The sequence below is a fragment of the Myodes glareolus genome, chromosome 3 (assembly GCF_982192425.1).
Source record: "Myodes glareolus chromosome 3, mMyoGla1.1, whole genome shotgun sequence".
Lineage (NCBI taxonomy): Eukaryota > Metazoa > Chordata > Mammalia > Rodentia > Cricetidae > Myodes > Myodes glareolus.
Genome location: NC_142028.1, coordinates 67,414,269 through 67,427,683, shown reverse-complemented (window position 1 = coordinate 67,427,683; position 13,415 = coordinate 67,414,269). Strand labels below are relative to the sequence as shown.

The following is a 13,415-nucleotide window of genomic DNA, read 5'->3' as shown; positions in this document are numbered from 1 at the left end:
GTAAAATAAAAATCTAATAATAAAACTAGTTATGGTGACGAGTGCTTGAGACCCCAGTGCTGAGGTGGCAGAAACAGATGGGTCGCTGGGGTTCACTGACTAGCCAGCCAAACCTACTTGTTGAACTCCAGACCAGTGACAGACACTTCTCTCTCAAAAATAGTGGATAGTGTCTGGAAGAGAACACCAGCATTGTCCCCTGGCCTCCACATGCGTGTGCACACATGTGGGGAGCATGCCCAAACACACATGTTCTCACACACCCACCTCAAAGACGGTGACAGCAGAGTCAGAGTGAGCTCTGAATGACTGCAAAGGTCAAACTCCCAGGTAGCTGGTTTGGAGAGCTGGTAGTGTTTGCTTAGACAGCCATTGTCCTCACTGATCCCTGGAGATGGGTGTTCTCTGTGGGAAGCAAACCTATGTGATTGAGCAGTAAGTCCCAGGGCAGTGTCAAGGTGCCAGGGGTAGTCAGTAGATAGCTGTTGAATGAACACATGAAAACTCCACCACGCTCTTCATTTAAAGATGTATTTAGTGTGTGTGAGGGTGGGGGATAGTGCACCCAGGTGCCATGATGCTTGTGTGGAGGTCAGGGAGCAGCTTTGGCAAGTCAATCTCTCCTACCATGTGGGTCTTGGGGATCCACCTCAGTCATCAGGCTTGGCCACAGGCCCCTTTACCTGCTGAGCCGTCTCACCCCTAGACTCTCAGTTTTAAAACACAGCTCTTTGGCAACCGCGTTGACAGAAAAGAAGAACTATATACTAAATGTCCCTGTTCATTCTAAGATGCCTTCCGGTTTACAAAATTCATCTTCAAACTGACAGAGCATGGAGGTACCTTTTAGCATCCTACATGATGGCTGTGCTTACGCTCCATGGGAAATGAAACATTTCTCTCAGTTCTACCAAGTGTTCCTGGACCAACTTTCTATCTTACTTTCTCTGACATCTGCTCTTGGCTGAATGAACGCCGGGCATGAATTGTCTGCAGCTTCAGCTCATGATTGAAGGGACAATGAAGTGGTCTCGTAGGCGGCAAGATAGTTGGCCAGTTTGTTCATCTTCCACTAGACTATTCGGTTTCCCATGGGAGAAGGGTTCTTCAGGCCCCTTTATGTCATTTATGTAGTGTGTCACCTTAAAACATCTCCCTGGGGAATGGGCGCGGACTTGGCACCAGAAACTTGCTTGTTAGGGCCGGCGATTTCTACATTTTGTGCCTCAGTTTGCCTGGTTACTCAGGGAGGAAAGCCAGTGACCCCAAAGAGACACAAAGAGAGATACACAGAGGAAAGCCAGTGACCCCAAAGAGACACATAGTTGCAGAGGGACGTTAACTCAGAACCACTCCCAAGGTCTATCTCTAGGGTGGTGGACTGTCTCTCAAGCCTCGAAGCCCACACCTTAAGTTTTTAGAACCAAGCAAGGCGAGGATATAGAACGCCCTCTACCCCAACTTAGAGCTCCTGAGAAAGCGTGCCCTCGCACCCTCCGGGAAAGTCAGAATCCAGAGCCCGCCCTTCCCCCTATCTCCTCAGCCCCTCCTCCTGCGGCTTCCCCACGCGGCCCCCTCCCCCCCATTACAGCATCGCTCTGGGCGCCAAGACGGATTCCAGCCAGGGACTGCTGCAGTCAGCTCTCCGCACTTCTGCAGCCTGTGTCTTGGTTCTGCAGCTTCGCGCTGTGCTTCGGACAGTCCCCTTTCCCTCCTCTACCCCACCCCCGCTATGGCACAGCCCCTGGCTCGGGGCCCAGAGGTGGGCGGGCACAGTGGGTACGGGTGGGGCCCCCAGCTAAGACGGCAGGTATAGCGGGGTTCTCCCGGCACACTGGGGATTGCCTCCACTGGCGGACTGTGGGTGAGGGACTCCTGTCAGTGACTCGGAGGCCGGGCACAGCGCCCCGCCCTGGCAGGGGTGGGGCAAAAGGGCAGGGGTGCGGTGGGGGGGGGAACTCCTAGAGCCCAGGCCAAGAGCCGAAGTCGGGGAGCATACCCGGGAAACTAAGGACAGTAGCCTAAGAGGACGTGCCTGGGAGGGGGAGGCTGTGTGTGACATTCAGGGTGTGACTGCCTCAGTGAGGCTGTGTGTCTCCTTAGCCACCCGCGCTCTGGGCTTGGGTAACCGTGCCTAGGTCTGCTGTGCGCGGTTGTGACACCGAATGTGCTGGTTCCTGGGTCCTCAGTGCACACCGACCCGGGAGACCTCATTGGCACCCCGGAGCTGGGCCTCCCCGGCGCTGTCGCTCAGCGACGCGGGCGCTCCTCCAGGACCGCGGCGGTCGCCCGCCGGCTGCGACCTCGGTCCTCGCCGGGCCACTGCGGGGGCGGGGAGCGCAGGCCCCCTCCCTGTCGCGGGCTCCTGGCTCGGCCGCCCTGCGCGGGGGCGGGGGCGGGGGCGGAGCGCGCGGGCGGGATCCCCCCGCCTCCCCGTCCTGGTCCCCGGGAAATCCAGCCTCCGTGGCTTGGCCGCCTCCGGCTCCCGCTCCCGCGGCCGCTCAGCGCTCGCTCGGGGCTCCGCAGCCCGCGCGGCCCCTCAGCTGGGGGCTCCGCAGTGCCGGGTCCCGGAGCCCGCACTCGCGCCCGCAGTCGTAGCGCCCCCGGCCCGGGCCGCCGGCACCATGTAACCCCGGCCGGAGCCCGACCGGGCCAGGTAAGCAGCTGGGAGGGGTGGGAACCGGGCCGCGCTTGCCGCGCCCTCTGCAGCGCCCCCCAGGCTCGGCCGGGCTGCAGCCCCGGCGCCGCCCACGCCCGGGGCTCTGGCGGCCTGGGCTAGGGCCCCGCGATGGGGGGAGGGGCTGGGCCTCAGCGACCGCCCCCGACCTCACCCTGGGCCTGGAGGCCGGCGTGCCTGACCCCGGGAACGGGTTGGGGACCACGCGCTCCGCAGACGTGCTGTCCCGGCCGGGGCCGCGGGAGGCCAGCCAGTGCCCGCCCAGCCCTTGCCCGGCTGGAATGGAAGCTTGGATCTGGGAGGGAGATTGGCTGTGGGGGGAAGTCGTGGTGTTGGGGAGATCCAGAGAGAAGTTTCCTCTGCAGGTGTGTGAGCGTGCGTGTGTCTGTGATGAGGGTGTCGCCGTGTGGGTCTGTGGGTGAGTGTAATGCAGTGAGCGTGCAGGGTGTTACCGTCCATGAATCTGTCGACATATGTGTGGATGAGTGTGTGCTGTCACAGTGTGGCTGTGGATGTAGGTGTCTGAGTGTGTATGAATGGACGTGCATGTGCGACTACCTCTGTGAATGGGTCTGGGTATGTTGTACTGTGTGACTGTGGGAATATATCCAAGCAGGGTTCACCCACACCTGGGCTTTGCCTCGCCTCCATTCCTGGTGGGACTAGCATGGGGAGATCATACTTTTCTGAGGTCAGATCGCGCCCTCCCTCCAGGGTCTCCTTAGACATAGACCAGAGCTCCTGGGGCACCTTCTGCGATGCTGCTGGTATCTTTTCCACATGCTGGGTCTCTGCTGGTGGTGAGCTTAAGGCTGTCTACCAGTATGTGAGAATGGTTTTTTTTGGGGGGGGGGGGCTTTCTAGAAGCTGGTGTCATTTCAGTAAAGACCCCTTAGAGTCAGACACTGAGGAAGCCAGGAGGAAGATCTGCCTTGTTAAACACTGGAGCAGTTGGCTTTCTCCTAGAGTTCCAAGCTCCAAATTTCCAAGTTCTGGGTCATTGGCTTAGCTCACGGTTCCAGGTGGGTTTGTACTTACCTTCTTGAAGTAGTAATATGAGTATAAGTCTAGGACTTTTGAAAATGCTCCTCTTTCATCTGTTTCTCCAGCTGCCTTGGAAGCAGGTTGGACTGTCAGATTAGCCATATGAAATTGACAGTATTTAACTGTTTCTTTCTTTTTTTTTTTAACCTGCAAAAACAACCATTTCACACAGTTCAAACTAATATGATGCCAGTTTACAGAAGAGAATGTTGAGGTTTGGGGGAGTGGGTTGCATTTCTCGCGATCACACATTGCTAGGCAGCGGTAGAGAAAAATCCTCGCCGAGGTCTTCCATTGACCCGAGGAACCCAGCTAGGCCCAGGTTTAGAGACCAGTACTTTCTTGTGTGTTTTCTCGGACACTGGATCACTGCCCTCCACTTCTGTACACTATCCCCTGAGTGCGGGGTCTACTTCTGAACCCAGCTGTCAGTGCCTAAAAGAGAGAGATGCGGGAGAAGCGAGGAGGGAGGGGAGGGAGAGCTTCGTGAGTTGGCAGTGAATCAGGGTCTAAAAAGAGAGCTGGGAGGGCTAGGGTGGCAGGTGTTTCTAAAAGGAACGTGAACATAGGATGAACAGCCTCAGATGCAGCCCCCATACCTCCCCCACCCACTGCCCCAGTGATCTGGCAGGCAGTGCCCACTGCATTTTTGTGCCAGGGGGCTTACATCCAAGGAATGAGCTTGCATGAAACTGTAGAATGATAGCCAGAGGAAGAGCCTTGCAGTTGAGTTGGTCCAATCTCTTAATTACAGATTGGGGAATCTGAAAGAGAGGAGACCTATTCAAGGTCACACAATGAACCTGTGGATTCCTAGGCTAGTGTTCCCCAGGTCATTTCCTAACCTTCACATCTCCCCTGGAACTCCTTACCCCCTTAAGAGCCAAGTGTGGATGTGGGTAGAGGATGAAGACTCGGTATGTCTAAGGCTGTCAATCTGTCAACCTGGGACTCTTCTCAGAACAGAGGAGCCTACAGGTATTCTTGGGAATGGGGGATGCCTGGCAGACCCACCATAGAGGAAGGCCATGGCCTTGTCTTAGTTCCAGCTGGCTAGGGGCTGCCGCTGCCCTAGGCCCAACTTCAGTGCCTGCTTCAGCATCTGCCTGGCATGCAGCATCTCTTCTAGCTGATGTTGGCGCTTCAGGGGGCTGGGCTCATTTTTCTTCACCCCACACAGTTTCTGATGCATTTTGCCTCTAGCTGGGCTGATAGTTTTGTTTTTTGTTTTTTGTTTTTTAACCTTACTGGGCTTCTGTTGGGTAGAGAAACTTCTGAGTTTGGTCTGATCTAGAAAGGACATGCAGCTACCTGAACCCTTTCTGACCGAGGCTTCCAGGAGTGTGGAGCAAATGGTAAGCACAATTGCCCTCATTTTCACTGCTGAGGGGCTTTCTGTTTGAGGTGTCTGAAATGAAGGGGGTGGAGGAGAAGGCTGTAATCACGAAGCTTTTCTTAAGACAAGCTTCCAAAGACTTTCCCAATGTCTTCCCATCCCAGTGGTCAAGAGGCCTTCCCAGATTCTGATTTCCATCTCCCTTGGGGGAGTCCAAGCTTTGTTTCTCTGTGGGGGGTTAGAAGAACAGCTGTGTACCCTCCACTGTGCAAGCATCGTGTCTGAATTTCCTCTTTTTCCACCCCCCTTCAGTCTGAAGGCTGTTGGCTCAGCGGGGCCTCCTGCCGTCTAGGGAGTTTGGGTTTGAGCTGGGGTGAGGCAGTGGCACCATCGTTATGGTAACAAGCTGCCAGCTCATCGTTGCTAATAACTTGTCGGGCCCCTGGGCTCAGTGCAGCATCCCTTCCCACTAGCGCTTCTTCCCATGTTACAGACAGAAAAAGTGAGGCTTATGAAGGAGGGGCCTGGGAAGAGGAGAGTCTGAGACTGCTGGGTGGCCTTTTCCTTCGGTCCCTATCTGGAGAGCCATGGGCAAAGAGGTGAGGTTGCTTGGGAGCTGAGTTCCAAATGTGATTGCTCAGGTTTGATTTCTCGGGGTGTTAAGGTGTGAATAGACCCGTGCTTGCATAAACTTGTACATGCTAGCTGACATGTTCATGTGCATATTAGAGGACAGCCCACAGGCAAGCATGTTCCAAGCATCAGTGCACACTAGTGTATGAATACTGCTTCTCCCATCTGCACATAAGGCACCCAAGAAATCTGGGTTTGTGGGGGTGTCCAGGTATGTGGGTGGGGACCTGATCTTTTCCTGATGCAGCTTCAAAGTATCTTGTTAACAAAGGGACAGGATGGTCCCAGGGTTTTTCTTCTTCCTTCCAGTCCAGAGCTCAGAACGGGAGTGGGCTGGGGATGGTAGACGGGACCCAAGCCCTCAGCTTTAGAAGGCTTCTGCCTCTGTGCCCTTTGAGCTCAGGTAGCCCCTGCTGCCCCCCTCCAACACTCTCTGTTCTTTCTCATCCTCTCTCTTCCTGTGTGTAAATATTAAAGAGCTGAGCCCGCAGGGCTGGTGTAGACATGGGGAGAGGATGAAATTAAAAAGGATTCCCTTGCCCCCATCCCAACACCCCCGCCCCGCAGTCCCCCGCTCCAGTTTCTTCCCCTCTCTCTTCCCCTCACTCAGTGGTTCTACATGCCTCTCCTCCCCCCAGTCCAGATGGGATCTGGCTCCTGCAGAAAGGGGGTTCAGAACAGGGTGTGGGGAGCTATCTCTCAAGGCCTCCTCCCAGCACATCTGCCTACAGGGCTGAGAGCCCCCACGTGAGTATTTATTTTGTTTCGGGGTGGTGATTAAGAAGGAAAGCGCCTTCTGGAGCCAGCTGTGAGTGGTGCTGAGTCCTCAGGCCTGAAAGGAGGTGGGTGGGGTCCTCTCTCTAGGCTTCTTGAGGGAAGCGCCAGGTCTGGATTTCTTTTCTCTCTTGAGACCTTCAGGGAAGGGAGGGTGTTCAGGTGTGTCAGTGCACCGGAACAAGGGTGGGAGAGGGGTTTCGATGGGTGAAGCTTCTCTTTATTTCTGGGTTTCTGAAAACCCAGCCAGAGTGACTGTAGGAGCTGTCCTCAGTGCTGAATGAGACTCCGGTGACGCGCTCCTTTGGAGCTGTCCCGGGTGCTGAAAAAGGTTGGGTCGGCTGATGGAGAGGTGCCTGGACAGTGCTGAGGGTTCACTAGAAAAATTCTACCAGGTGACCCATTTTCCAAGGGCAGAGTCCTGACTAGAAATATATATATTCTGAGGTCATTTTTAGGAATTTAGGTCTCATAGTTTTTAGTGGCATTTGGTAGAAGGACTTTCTTTTCCGTTTTTGAGTTCACCTTCCTCTTTCCAAAGTCACTGGACTGATAGTGTGGGACTGGGAAGGGGCAATGCAATTGTGTGGCTGCGAGCTTTCTCTGAGATCATCATAGTACAGCAAGCTTATTGACCCTGCTCAAGCCTTTTTCCTTTTGAGCCCCAGAACTTCAGACTCAAGACATTCAGAGTTTGAGTCTGGCCAGGTAGACCTCAGGATATAGTCAGGATAATGGGTAGGCCACTTGGTGCCAACCTGCTAACCATAACTTTAGACTTGAGAACAGGAACCCTAAAATATTCTGCAAGCCTGCTTGTGCGCTGCCCATCCCCAGCCCTAGCTGGAAGCATCATTTGGGAGAGACTTTTGTTGGGGAGGAAGATTTCTCAGCAAAGGATTCAAGGAGTGGGTGGGGTTGTTCAGTGCCATGGAGAAGAGAGGGAGGAGGCTACTGGAGACAGGGCAGCAGGGAAAAGGGAAGATCTGGGGGAGTAAGGACTGTTCAAATGGAAGGACGAGGTCTGGGTTTCAATCCTCATCTCCTCTCAATAACTTTTCCCCCACTGACCTGTGGTCAGGGTCATGTGCAGTATCTGGGTTCAAGGGAATAGAGCAAGGTGTTATTTCTCCAGGTCCCTCTCCTTGTCATCCCTGGGGGATGAGAGCCAAATGTCAGGACATGCAGATGAGGCTGTGGGGGGAACTACAGGCAGGAGGGGTTGAAGGCAGCTCACCTCCCATCCCCAAAAGCACAATCAAATATTCAAATGGAATCCTTCTGAGGGGGAGGGGCAGGGAAAGGCTTCCAGATGCCTCTGGGCAGACATTGGGTGTGGCAGGAAGTTCAGGACGAGGGAGAGATTTCCTGAGGTCTCGCACAGAACCAGTCTCTCCGGGACAGGACTTCTGGTTAACTAGGGGCCCCGTCACCCGTCATGTTTTTGATGTAACCCATCAAGATGATTCCTCCTTCTTGAGCTGCTTCAGAGAAGCTGAGTTTTCGTATGCTTGTGGGTGCTGGGAGGTGGTGGGTGTGGGTGTGGGTGCCTGTTTGGGGAGGGGAGGTGTTTGTGCTCCACTCGGCTCCCTTGGTTACATAACAGCTTTGATAAGACTTTACTTTGGAGCTGCTGCCGCTGCCTGAAGCAGTCACCCCTCCACCCCCTCACGGACTGCTCGGTGTCCACCCCCTTCTCCCTGGCCCCTTAGAGAGTCCCTGCTATTCATGATCCAGTGTTCTAACAGTTGCTTCTCTACCAGGAGGTGTCCGCAGCTTGCCTTCCTGTCCCTGAGTGGCTCCTGTTGTGAAATACTTGCTTTTATTATTTTGAGCCTGGGTCATCCCCTTTACAGTTCTGAGCTAGTTTCCTGGTCAAGGCCCTCCGACTGCCTTGGGAAACTCGACACCATGGAACTGTCCTGTAGGGAAGAAGAAGGCTGTCCCGCGAGGCTTCAGAACACAAACTAGCTCATTTATTGTTCGTTCCCTGCTTTCAATATCTTCACTATGTTTGGGAGTGGAGAAACATCTCCAGAAGTGCTAAGAGGGATCGTCACCTCGCTTCTACAGTTAAGGGGCTGTATGTGTGTTGGTGGGCTGCCTCTTGGATCGGCAGAGTTATACCAACTTTAGTGTTATCCTCACCCAAGTTGTCTAAGCAGATACTCTTTTTTTTTTCTAGGCATAGAACAAGGGGATTTCAGAGCCTTTCTCTAAAATACCTTTCCCTGAGTGAAGAGGGAATGGGATGTGACCAGGAGTTGGGTATAGGTACCCTGTAGCTAATAGGAACAGCTCTGCAAATGGAGAGGTGGGGGGCTTACAAGTTGCAAGTGTAAGTTTGTGAAGTTACTGGGAAATAAGATGGTGGGTTTCTCTGTGGGTATGGTAGAAGCCTGTGGAGGATCTGCCTATCCTATGAGTGGGTCTGTGATGGCGTTGGTACACATTTGTGTATATACATGTGGGCACTTAATACCTGAGTGTATGTATGACTTCATACACATCCATTTATATGTGTGGCTGTGAAGGCAGCTAAACTAGCAGGTGGTGTCTGATATGCTCACCCAGGGATACAGATGTGTGGCCATGTGTCTATGAACATGGATGAAAGGCTGTATATATACTTAAATATAAATGTGTGTGTGTGTGTGTGTGTGTGTGTGTGTGTATGCTTAATTATTTAGAAACATGCCGGGTGGTGGCATGGTGGCGCCTTTAGTCCCAGCACTCGGGAGGCAGAGGCAGGCAAATCTCTGTGAATTCCAGGCCAGCCTGGTTTACAAGAGCTAGTTCCAGGACAGGCTCCAAAGCTATAGAGAAACCCTGTCTCGAAAAACCAAAAAAAAAAAAGGAACATATGAATAAATGTGCATAAAGTTGATTCATAGAGAAGATAGATATTCAGTTTGACTCAACATTGGCTCTGTTCAAAACTTATTTCCTCCTAGCTTGAACTTGGTCCACTCTGATGTCTATGGTTGTTCTCCAGAAAGCAGGTCTTTCATATTTCATACCATCTAGTTCCTATCTCCATTCGTATGAAGGCAATTTGCAGAGGGAAATCGTGAAGACAGCTGTGAAAGAGGTCTGGTCCTGATGTTGTCCAGATGCTGTGATGTTTAGGGTGTATGTGGGGAAGTGTGAGAGGAGAAACATCAACACTACTCCAGAGGTTTCATGAATTAGGAACAAGTTGGGTGTGACAGAGGAAGAGGGCAGGGGATATTTAAGAGGCCCAGAATATGTGTGTATTATGTGTATACATTCAGGTGCCCATATGGGTCCTGTGGCAATGTATGTATTACTTATCTATGGTACTATATGCACATTTAACGTAAACATGATTTCTAATATGCATATGACAACAAATCTGTAGGAGTACACAGACAGACATGCCCATAAATATTAACATACACACATATGTGAGCAGTGTGTATGAAATATCCCAGTATACGGTAATAGTGTCCTGATGGCAACTTGCAGCCATAAGCCTCTGTATCTCACTCACTCGTGTTTTTTTGTTTGTTTGTTTGTTTGTTTGTGTTTGTTTTGTTTTGAGAGAGAGTCTCACTCTGTAGTTCAGGATGACACAGAACTCGGTATGTAGCCCACGGTGGCCGCAGGGCCGTGGCAGTCTTCCTGTCTCAGTCTCCCGAGTGTCGAGATTACAGGTGTGAGCCACCGTTCCCGGCTCCTCCAAGGCTGGCGTTAGCTCATCCGCAGCCCTTGTTCCGTCACATGTGCCTCACTCAGGGCACGCATTCGCTCAGCCAGTGTCTGCTTTACTGCTTTACGCCAACAATTTTCCACAGTACTTGACACTCAAGAAGATCCTCAACTTCAAGTGACTTACAATCTTAGGAGGAGGAGTGGAGGCCTGTGAGCACAATGGGCGCCGCAAACACGAGGAGGAGGCTAGGTCAGCTCTGGAGTGGGAGGGAAGAGTTTGGCAAGGACCCAAAGAAGGTGGGGTACTTGAGCTAAAGCTTAAAAGGGGCGAAACATTTAGCATGTGAGCAGCCGAGGGAAAAGTCATTACAGAGCAAGAAGCTGGCCGGCGAGATGGCTCAGTGGGTCGAGGCACTTGCCACCATGCCTGTTGAGTCCAGTCTCCAGGACCTACATGGTGGAAGGGAAGAACTGCCTCCTTTAGGTCCTCTGCCCTCCACATGCGCACTGTGCACATAAGCGAATAAATAAGTACATAAGAAATAAGCATAAACATTATCAAAAAGAAATGCCCCACTGGTCTCCTACCTCTACCCTTGCTCCAGGGATTCAGGAGCTGGTATAAGGTAAGGCCATACTTTCTTTGCTCCCTCCCTCCCTCCTTCCTTCCTTCCCTTCCTCCCTCCCTTCCTCCCTCCCTCCCTCCCTCTTTCCCTCGCTCCCTCCTTTATCCCCTCCTTCCCTTTCTCCCTCCCTCCCTCCCTCCCTTTCTTCCTGCTTCTCCCACCCCTTTTTGAGACAGGTCTTAATCAAGCCTGCCTCTACCTCCTGATTCTGGGATTACAGGGACTCAGCACCATGATAAATTTTCTGTAGTGCTGGGGGGTCTGTGCAGGGCTTTGTGCATGCAAGGCAGGCACTCCACCAGCTGAGTGGCTTCTCCAGCCATGGCCGTGCTTTCCCTCTCCCTGGGAGTGACATCCGGAGTGCCTAGTGGTCAGATCATCACCCATCGCCTCCCTGGCCACAAAGGAGCTGGAAAATCCCACCTTGAGGCTTGATGCTCTCCTTCCCTGTCAGTCCGAGATGCTCTTTTTAGACATTCATGCCACTTCCTCCCTCACTGTCTTCAAATCTTGGCGCAGAAGTGTCTTCTCCGCGAGGCCTCCCTCCCCAGCAGTCTTAACTTAAATAGCCCTTGCCACTCTACCCCCTCACTCCAGTTCATCTATATTTTAAATTTTCACTCGCCACCGCCAGCTACCTCACATGTCAGCTTCCGATCTCACTCTCTTCACCAGACCATAACTTTCCTGCGGACAGGAGCGTCATCTGCGTGGCTCACTGTGTTATTGACTGTGTGGGTAAGAGTCTCTGGTTCTGAGGTGGGCGCTCGCAGTTTATTTGTGACGAATTATAAAGGGATCACATTAGATGCCCGTAGGATGCCCAGAGATCAAGGTGTGAGGCAGGGGGACAAGTTGGGATACTATTGTAATAGCCTTGGTGAGGCATTAGAATGAGGGCAGACTGATGTAGAGCACTAACCATGGAGGAGGAGGAAAAGAGACATAGTATACACATGTATGTACATAGCCACATACACATCCATGTGCATGCATGTATTTTAGTCAATCATACCTGTTCCCTTTGGGGAAGACTAAGGAGGGAAGTAGACGTGTGTGTGTGTGTGTGTATGTGTGTGTGTGTGTGTATGTGTGTGTGTGTGTATGTGTGTGTGTGTGTGTATGTGTGTGTGTGTGTGTATTTTGTGTGCTGTGTGTATGTCATGACTAATAATACCCCATGAGAAGCTGGACACCCTCCAGTTAACCCTGGCTGCCATTCTCCCTTCCTTTTGGATCTTGGCACTACCAACCCACACACGCCCACTTCTGCCAGCCAGGCTGCAGAGGCCTGCTAAGCGGGGTCTCTGTGGTCCCACTGCACCGGTGACGCAAAGCTCATGCCTTAAGCTACAGGCTAGATTGTAAGTGGGACCCTGAACAACAGGAGAGACTTTAGCAAGTCAGAGCACAGACACAGCTTTGGAGATAGAGAGAGAAGGGTGGTAGGAGCTGCGGGTCAGAGAGCTTAGGCAGATCTCCGACTTCCTGCGGTCAGATGTGATATCCTCCCTGTCCAGTCTACTCGCCTCTCCTGGTGGGGTGGGTATCTTAACCAAAGATGCTTGGGAGCTGTTGACCCCTGGGGCTGTGATGTGAAGTCAGGCCCAGTTCTATAGGACGGTCTGGGGCTTGGCAGTATGGGAGGAATTTCTTTGTGTCTTGACAGCTCAGTCCCCTTCTCACAAGAGAGCCAGGGGCTTTGAGCTCGTAATGTAGAATGGGGAACTAAGGTCAGACCTCAAGCAGGACCAATGGGCTGCTAGCAAGAAGGGACCAACGCACAGTCTGTGATCCATGCTGATGAGAACTAGAGAAAGAAAAGGGGGTGGTGGGTCACCCTCCCCTTGACCTCTGGGGAAAGGGAGCATTCAAGGCTAAAGATCTTTTTTGAGTGTTCCTCCCCCAAACCTCTACACCTAGGGTGGAGTTGCTTTGGAATAGACATGCTGGGACCAGAACCCATTCTAGGTTGTGGGGTAGAGGGGACCTCTCTACTTCTCCCCCTCCGTTTTTGGGGTTAGGGGCCTGGTTGCTGCAGCCTCTCCCTTCCCACCTGGGCTGTGAGCTTGGGGGTTGGGCCGAAACAGCCGCCAGAGCCGCCCACCTGCCCGCGGTGTCATGGCAACGACTCTGCCCACGTGGACGAAGAGGAAAGGGAGGAGAAGAGAGGAGAGAAGTCGCGACCGACAACGTGAAGATGGGAGGGGGCTTCTCAGGGTCCCTTAGGCTAGGATCCCCACTCCTCAGCTTGGACCAACCCTAACTGCCTTTTCCCTAGAGACCCCAGGGGAGGGTGTGGCTGTGTTTCAGTCCTGGCTACAAAATGTGCTTGTCCTTGAGTGGCCTGAGTAATGATGACCTTGGCCTCTTCTGTGTGGACCTTGGCGGGGTTCTGGGGGACGTGGGGTTTTTGCACATGCACGCTTCTCTATGTCTCCCCATCCAAATCGGGGGGTGGTGCCTGGGGCTGAGGGGATGAGAGCCCGACCTACTTCTCCATTTTCTCACTATTTTTCAAAAGGAAAATGACCCACTTTTCAACCAATCGGACTGGGGCCTGTTCCCAGGCTGATTCCCGGAGCCCCCCTGCCCAGGCCTCTGCCCCATTCCTCAGCCTCCTTGCCACGTGCTGTACCCGCTTCTAGGG

General features: G+C 53.0%; 1 protein-coding gene across 3 annotated transcripts in view; it reads left to right on the top strand.

The window, feature by feature from the left end:
- The first annotated feature begins 1,615 nt into the window (after positions 1-1,615).
- Dlgap3 (DLG associated protein 3) overlaps positions 1,616-13,415 on the top strand; it is a 66,735-nt gene continuing 54,935 nt past the window's right edge. Inside the window, exon 1 of one of the 3 annotated variants that reach the window (XM_048434373.3) lies at positions 1,616-1,762. The gene's annotated coding sequence lies outside the window, so the exon portion shown is untranslated. Of the gene's footprint in view, positions 1,763-4,989; positions 5,077-6,290; positions 6,438-13,415 lie in introns of those variants that run through there. The other 2 variants (XM_048434375.3, XM_048434374.3) reach the window with 2 other exon arrangements.